Genomic DNA, 8,871 nt, shown 5'->3' on the forward strand with positions numbered 1-8,871 from the left:
TCCCGCATGAATTCACGAAAATTTCGGCAAATTTACAAAGTTTGTGTACGTTTTTCCAGCGCTTTCTTTTGAATTCAGCATTATTTTTGTGATGAAAGTATAGTTTGATTATTCAACTTAAACCTAGGGTAGGCATTTAGCAGTCGACGTGCCGTTTTACTATAGTAATTTGTGTTTTAATTTGTGAACATGTTGAAAATTGAGGCGAGAGTTTCCATCCTTCCTAATAATATAGTAAGTTACGTCACTAGTTGCATAGTCAAATGGCAGCGCCACTGGAGCACGCTACATACATGGTTCTAACAGTAGTTTTGTAGCATATTACATACTTTAATTAATTTTAACACATATCTCAAGTGTTTTACGGATTTTTATTAACTTCAACTCATTTGTCTGGGCTTCCTATGATATGTATGCGAAACAGTACGCGAAGTCGCGAACTGTATTGTTTATGTCCAGAAGCTCTATATTGAAGACTGGCACGTGCGCCGGAGTTAACGCCAGAACGGCGTCTTGTCTTGAATTATAACACGAACGCCACAGAGATTTGCTTGAAAACATCAAATAATTTACAGGCTGCAGTGTTTGGCCAATTCGATATAGCATTCCGTAAACTGGCTATCTCTTGCGAATTCGCATTTCCTAACTCTCTGGATCTTATTTCCGCTTCGCATCTCATTGTGAGTGTTGTGAATATTTCGGAAATTTCACGCTAACTATTTTGAAAAATACGGTCATGAAAAACAGTTCTCTCAAATTATTTTCTAGAAAAAAACCCAAATTTTTAAATCACGTAGTGAGGACTACTAAGTTTTCTTAAAATGCCGTAGTCGGATGAGCGAGGGCTATGAGTCTATGGCGTCAGCACGAAGTATCACGAGTATCACGTCAATGTGGCGAATCTCGTGGCCGTAGCGGGAGCCGTAGTCAAATTTAAAGCTCTCTAATGCCATGGAAGCAGCGCCAGGAACGAACCGTAAGATCAAGCTGCGTCATATATGCTCAAATGGAGCAGGGCGAATTACAGGTATTCATTTCGTTTTATCGGCTATCGTATTCACTTTCCTAGCTATGTCTTTTGACCGGGCATTGGTGCTTCTTTGCCGGCTGTAAATAATGGTAATTGCACTAAGTGGAGTGCAATTTAGTGTGAAATCAAACGCGTTATTACAAAATCGCACGACCGCGAAGCGGGAGGCTCGGTTTGGTCATAACTGAGGCGTGAAAGCATGAGATTCCACTGTTAAACTGTGACTCGGATTGGTCATAATTGAGGCGTGAAAGCATGAGATTTCACTTTTAAACTGTGACTTGAACTAGTCATAACTGAGGCGTGAAAGCATGAGATTTCACTTTCAAACTGTGGCTCGGATTAGTCATAACTAAGGCGTGAAAGCATGAGATTTCACTTTTAAACTGTGACTTGGACTAGTTATAACTGAGGCGCTAAAGCATGAGATTTCACAGTTTTCACTGTTAAACTGTGGCTCGGATTAGTCATGTGGTAGACTGGCGCTATTAATAACGTAATTATGTAGGGGTATATAGGGTTTCAATGGCACGTGACGTCAGAAACATAATCGAAATTTAAGACGAGGGCGTGGGAAGTTATAAAGCAGTGTGTAATGAGCAGCCCGTGCGCTGATTGGGATTTTGTGTTATTTGAATAAATTGTATAAAAACTTGTGATTGTGTCGAAGATCACATCTTGACAAAGGCAGCATTTTCGACATAGTGGTACCTTCGACGGGATAGCGTTACCGTCTAGTTTAAAAACATCCTTTCTGGGGAAGTGTACAACGTATGAGAGTATGGGAACCGTGGATTTGGATACGAAGTTGACGCAGCTGAAGATTACAGTAGAAAGAACAGATAACATACTGGACTCAGGTAAGAGAGTAACTAATAAACGGCATCTTGAGACGATACAAGCTATTGCGAACGACGCAAACCAGTGTAAAAACGTTATCAAAACTACAAAGACTGCCGAGAAGGCAGAACTCTCTGAAATTAGCGAATGGAGTAATGAGATTGATGCTAAGCTTCAAGCAGCGACGCAACGGTGACTAAGCTTGAGGAGTGGCTTGCAAAAAAATGAGCAGGCGCAAAAGCTTGTAGCTCAAGAGGAGCAGTTTAGATTCGAAATGGAACTGCATGAGATAAGGATAAATTGCAAGTGCTCCAAACTGGTGCAAATTACGATGCCAGTCCCAGCATTATATTGCAAAAATTATACACTCTTAATGTCAGACAGTTTTAGACCGGCAAAAATATACGGCTAGAAAACGGCTCAATTAGAACGATTCATTTTCTGCACTAATAGTTTGCTATGTTGAACATTATAATATTTATTTATAACGTGAAGGGATGTTAATAAATTATCTTTTATTACTTTAAAATCTGTGATGTGTTAACAACAAAAAACAAGCCGCCTATCAATTTCTGACCCACCAAGTTGTTTGCCAGGACCAACCCCCTACGGTGCACATTGTAAGATGTCTTGTCCCTCAGGATATCTAGACAGTGCGGCCACAGAATACCTAACAGAAGCAGAACTCTATACTATTTTTTCGTAAGTGTGATTCGTCACTTAGCAAGTGCATTTTTTTGAGGCAGTCATCCCCCTGCCAATGTCTAAAATCAGCGCATTTTTAGTATTGGCAGGGGGGTGACTACCTCAAAAAAATCCGCTTGCTAAGTGACGAATCATGACGAATCACACTTACGAAAAAAGTACAGGATTTCTACTTCTGTTAGGTATTCTGTGGTGCGGCGCTGTTTTGTAATAAAGAAGCGAAATGGGAGGGGCGTGATGTCGAGTGTGAAGGTAGGCTACTGATCTCAAATAACTTTATTGCGCAACCTAATGTAATTTACTTATATCATAATGATATATGCATACATTTCACTATCCCTGTGTCCATTGTGTCTTCGTATTTTTTACTTTAATTGATGCAGAAAATTGGTAACATTCGTCTAATAAGGACATTAGGATAACCCTTCGATTACAATTTAGAGAGAAAGAATACAATGGGAAACAACCATAACCCACAGCATGCCAAACAGATTCATCTTCAACAGATATTCTTCGTAACAATAATCCGAATTATTTATCCGAGTATTAATCCGAATATTTCCGAAAGTTTCCAAGCGATCTAAAATGGCGTGAAAGGACTGGAACTAGTTGTAAAAAAGTCTATTTATCTGTTGAAACAACTTAATATCTATTGAAATATGCTTTATTTCGGTTTAAAATTGATGTCAAAGCAATATTTCTTATAACTAAAGTTTCTTATAACAAAATTTTGACTGGTTTCATAAAGACTAACATATAAATATAAATTCTACGGTAGAGTGGATTTCTATTTTGAAAAACTTTCTGAGCACACTTCTCTCAATTTTCTTCCAAAACGAAGTGACAAGGTAACCGTACTGAAGACAGACCCAGGAATCTCCACCACAACAATTCGTCTGTCAACTTTAAAGTATAGCGATAACTCGCAACAGCACGGAGGAAAATTAGACTTCATCGTGACCCTGAATGGTAAACCTATTACCGTGCCAAAAGAATTAAAACTGGGCATAACACGTTTCCCAATAGTTGTTAAGTATCTTGTGAGGGATGAAGCTGGGTACTACGCAGAATGTCGTCTGAATTATGGCGTAGTTGGTAAGATGAAGTGACAATGTAAGGGTTGTTAGGAAAAGCCTCGGCCATTTAAATAATCTTTCAGGACATGGTTTTAAAGGCATTTTTAGCAATAAGAATTTATATAAACACTGTTACGATACACAGGATTTCCACTTTAATAAAATACTTTTTAACACTTTGCAATGCAATTAAAATTTTGAGGGAAAGAGTGAAATTCGAAATGTTCTTTGAGTTCCTGAAGTTCGAAATGTTCTTTGCACGTTAACAGATCGTAAGAAATATTCGTATTTGACAACTTTAGATGCCTCAGGAGTAGAATTGTATTGCAAGTTGCAAGAAAAGTGGTATAGTGTAACAGCGCCTTTGATCAGAAGGTTGTTTTCTTTATCCTCGATAAATCAACATCATGTATAGTTTCTTGTTCAGATAACAAATTGCTTGCCCGTTACTTTCGCTTTCATTAATAGTAATATCTCACTCATTTCTAGACAAAGAGCTACCAAAATTCGAATACTGTCCAGACGACATCGTCAAGACAACGAGCAGCAATGATGCGCGGGTAATTTGGGAAGAACTTCGAGCCACGGATAATTCAGGAGATGTTCGTGTGTTTTGTGACCGCCCGAATGGCGCCGTATTTTATGAATGAAGCTCATCGGTCACTTGTACTGCTACTGACAACCAGGTAACAAGGCCGAAGATTGCGTGTTCCAAGTGATCATAAATAGTAAGTAACATAGGCAGTCCAGAAATATTTTCATTGTCGTGGCGCTCGCGTACGCGAGTCTGCTCGGTCTATTATTATGACAACAACATTAGCACAGAATACCTATCAGAAGGACAACTCTATTGTTTTTTTGCAAGTCTGATTCGTCACTCAGCAAGTACCGTAAATAGAGGCTATCGCCCCCCTGCCAATATTAAAAATGATGCCATTTTAGACAGCTAAAACTCGTAGTCGCCGGGTTTTTTTATTACGAGTTTGTTGGCAAATTTCGTACTTGAAAGCTCTTTTCTACGAGTTTTAGCTGATAGTGCTTAGGTAAGCCCCCAATAAATTCACGAGTGCTCGATTATCATTCACATTATATCGCTTATAATGAATATTTTATTCCATAACCCCTAAATGCAATATATTTTCACTATTAAAGCCCCTGGGTACGAGGGTGCCCAGATTAACTGAAAGTCTAAAACACTTTGTTTAACTGCCTATTATTATTCCTATTCAATTGTGGTTCTTTTGACTTTTGAAGGATTATTTTACCGATAAAGGCTTTGATCATGAAAGAGTCTATATTAAAGAGTGCATATTAAATGACTTTGTGTTTGTTTTATTTGGTTTTTTAATTTTTATCTCAGTTTTAATACGTTGCATCGATCATTCAAATTTCCCCATAGCAGAACTACTTCCTGGCGTAACCATCCCTGATCCAAGTAACCCATGCAGTGTCTTTGCAGCTAATCTTCAAAAGTGTAACGAAGTAGTTGCACAAGGACTTCCAGATGATTTTGTGTGGAAAAAAAATTTGCAAGAAGACTTGCAAAGCTTGTTAAGCATTCGAAGAAAAAGCCTGAAGATATGACTATTTCAAGGCCAAACACCATGAACGGCTCAGTCAATTTAAACTTACTACTTCATAGACATAGACACTTCCCGAATTTGTTCTCGGGCAATGAAAACCAGCCCACAAACACTAGATTACGTTGCTCGCCTCGTTTATTGTTTTGTGTCCACTCAAGCAAATTCGGGAAGTGTCTATTGCTACGTATTACTTTTTGAATACATTATTGCTGCAATTCGAGTAAGGCGAAACTGATCGATCAAACCGAGCTTTCATGGAAAATAATATTCTAGTTGTAGTCATAAATGCCTTCACATTTACTGAGAATTTTACCATAACTGAAGAAGTCTCAAGTTAAAAAATAATGCATGTGGCAGATAAATCATATCAAAAAATGAAATTCTACAGAAATGCATAAATGTTTGTTACTGATTGTCAGTGATCGAGGACTAACAGTGTCTCCTTTTTTTTCTTTTAACTCTTATGCGTATTTCCCGTGGTTAAACGTAGTTAGTTGTTGACAATATACTCAATGAAGTCACATTAAAAAGCATTAAAAAATCATTATTGTAAGTTTGTTACCTTACGTTTCTTTATGTCCGTGTGTTGTTTTTTTTTCTTGGAGTGGTGTCTGGGGTCTTTAGAAATCAACCTCCGGCAATTTGAAGGGAGCAATAAGTGCAATTTGTGCTCGTGGATCGTGTAATTTTCGCCTGCGCCGTCTCAATTTTATGCCCGCATTACGCCTGTTGTAAATTTAAGCAGTTGCTTGCTACATAAAGTGTCAAACGCCTTCAGGAAAGTTACCGCTAACCATAGTGCTCGAAGGCTTATCTTGATGTAAACAATTTTTTTAAAGAACAACGTGTCAGAAAATGGCATAAAAACATGCCTTAAAGGAATTCACAAAAAGTCTTATTGTTGACAATGTTTGTGGCCAATTACTTTAGCCACGTTCCAGATATGTCACCAAATCGATTTACAAAATTTGGTAAATGATATTAACCTAAACACCGAAATGGTGTGAATCGCGGTACCCGAGAAGACTGCGAATGTAAATGGTGAATTTTGGTCATCGAGGGAAAGAAAGTTTTGGACTATTTATGTCGAGGACGGTTGGCTCGGTAACTATGGTGCCGCTGGCTAAAGAATTTCAATGCAATAAAGAAGTTCAGGTACAGTATAATCTAATTTAGGGAATGAAATTTAGTTGACTTTGAACCTCACACAACTTCCAGAGCTTGGGTGAAAAAATCTTGTCTAGACTATTTTTAGATACACTTGGAAATAAACTATCCTCTAACCGTGAACTCTTTCAAACCAAAGAAAAACTAAGGTAGCATTTCCCATGACTTGAACAGAGTTGAACTTAAACACGTTATTAAACAAGTTTTTGGAAGAAGAAAATTTATTTCGCCAGTAAGGAGAAGTTTATTCATGTGCAACGGGTCTTACTAATAACCGATAACAACCGACAACAAGCTAAAAATTACTCACAGAAAGGTTATTATCATCGACAACGATGAAATAGACGTTAATAAGGGGTCTTTTCGACTATATATTTGTAAAAAACAAGGTTAAAAAACACGAATTTCCCATCCAAAATCCCCGTCTTGTTGTTTTTGTATGCTTCCACACGCTATGACAATTTTCTTTCGTTCTTCCGCAGTCAAAAATTTAATTTCTTTGACTTTACCGAAGAATTTCCTTTAAATGCGAAAATTTTTTCGCGGGTCTCGGCAATTTTGTGGTTATTAGCTATTTCCTACGGTAGGCCCTCAGGTCGAAACGTCGAGAAGTGTTTTGTCTATTTTAGGCAGTTGTTATAAGCAATAAAATTGAAGATATAGATTATTACTTTAATCAAGATCTTGAAAATGTTAATAAATGGCTTATCGCCAATAGGCTTACATTGAATCAATCCAAAACTGAATTTATGCTAATTGGCTCACGACAAAGAATAGCTACTTTCCAATCAGACCCATGTTTTAAAATAGACGGAATTCCTATAGACAAGGTTTCACATACAAAATCTCTAGGAGTTCACCTTGATGAAAATCTATCTTGGAATATACAGATCAAGGAATTAACAAAAAAATTGCTTCTGGTATTGGCGCTTTAAAACTCGTTCGTTCATTTGTCCCAGTTGCAACATTGTATTTAATTTTTAATTCCCTTGTCCAGCCATATTTCAATTATTGCTGTACAGTTTGGGACAATTGCAATAAAACCTTGGCAGATAAACTTCAAAAACTACAAAATCGCGCAGCGAGAGTTTTGACCTTTCAAGTATGACACTAATGCCGACATCTTACTCGATAGACTTGGCTGGAAAAAGTTATCTTCCCAACGCCAATTTCAAAAGGCTGTCATGGTTTATAAATCACTCAATGGACTTGCTCCACAATACATGGGTTCCATGTTTGTAAACCGTGACAGTGTCAATCCTTATTCGTTGAGAAACACAAATAGTAAGCTGGCTGTTCCTAAGCCTCGCACAAACTATCTGAAGAATAGTTTTAGTTATAGTGGTGCGATGCTATGGAACAGCCTACCGATTGGGCTACGGCTAGCAAATAACCTATCAAATTTTAAAGCGGGCTGTTCCAAATTATTTTAATCTACATTCACATTTGTATTATATTATATTTCTTGTATATATTCCTTACACGGCTCTCATGAAAAGCAGGTATATTAATTATTAGTTTGATTTATCATTGTAAATATTTTTGTAGTCTTATTTTGTAATTCATAATCTTGTCATTTGTCAGCATGAAAATCCTGATTGAGAATACCGTGTGTAAATAAAGTTTAATAATAATAATAAATTGCAGTTGGCATTTCATGATACAAATTGTCTATTATGACAGTTGGCATTTTATGATACAAATGATGTTCGAATTGAAAAACGATCATTTTAGACCGCGAGAAAACGCTCAAACGGAGCTAGAACGTTACTTTTTCCTTTTTTCGGCCAGGTTTCCCCCGCAACAATTAATTTTGCAACATTTTGTATTTTTTTTTGTTCAAGTGAAAATCAAATTTAAAATATACAAATATTTATCGCAATAGATTTCTACTTTTCGTTAATGTTTATTTTTAGGTCTTTATATCATTTGGGCAAGCTATTTCTTTTTTCCCCACGCGCCTATTGAAAATTTGGGCTATTGTTGCACCGCTAATGTAATCCCGCTTTAGGAAACGGCGCTTTGGAAGTAATTACAGCCACACAAAATATTTTTGCGCGACAATTTTTAGCAAGTAAAACACAAAAATAATCCATTCATAGATGTTTCGGAAAAATACATAATTGTTAAAAAAGTTTTTCGCTGTCGTAAATTCCGTCGGGTTGGGTGATAGTCGGTTTGTAGACTGATACTGAAGTTATATATGACTCGAGTTATTTTTCTCATATGCTAATGCGGGTTCTAAAATTGGTTTAATGACTCACCCAGCTCATGGTCATTAGCATAACAATCAAAGTTTCAGTGTTTTCACCTATATTGGGCTATTTAAACTATTTAAAAAGATAAAATGTTTAAGTTTCCTTATAGTGTTTTTTGGCATAATAATTTATAAAAGAGTTCCCAAAGCGATTCGTACTTGCAGGTGGGACTTGGAAAGTTCTTTCTTTCCGTAATTTTCTATTGCCTGCTT

The sequence above is a fragment of the Dendronephthya gigantea genome, unplaced genomic scaffold (assembly GCF_004324835.1).
Source record: "Dendronephthya gigantea isolate DGI-Jeju-01 unplaced genomic scaffold, DenGig_1.0 000059F, whole genome shotgun sequence".
NCBI classification, from domain to species: Eukaryota; Metazoa; Cnidaria; class Anthozoa; order Malacalcyonacea; family Nephtheidae; genus Dendronephthya; species Dendronephthya gigantea.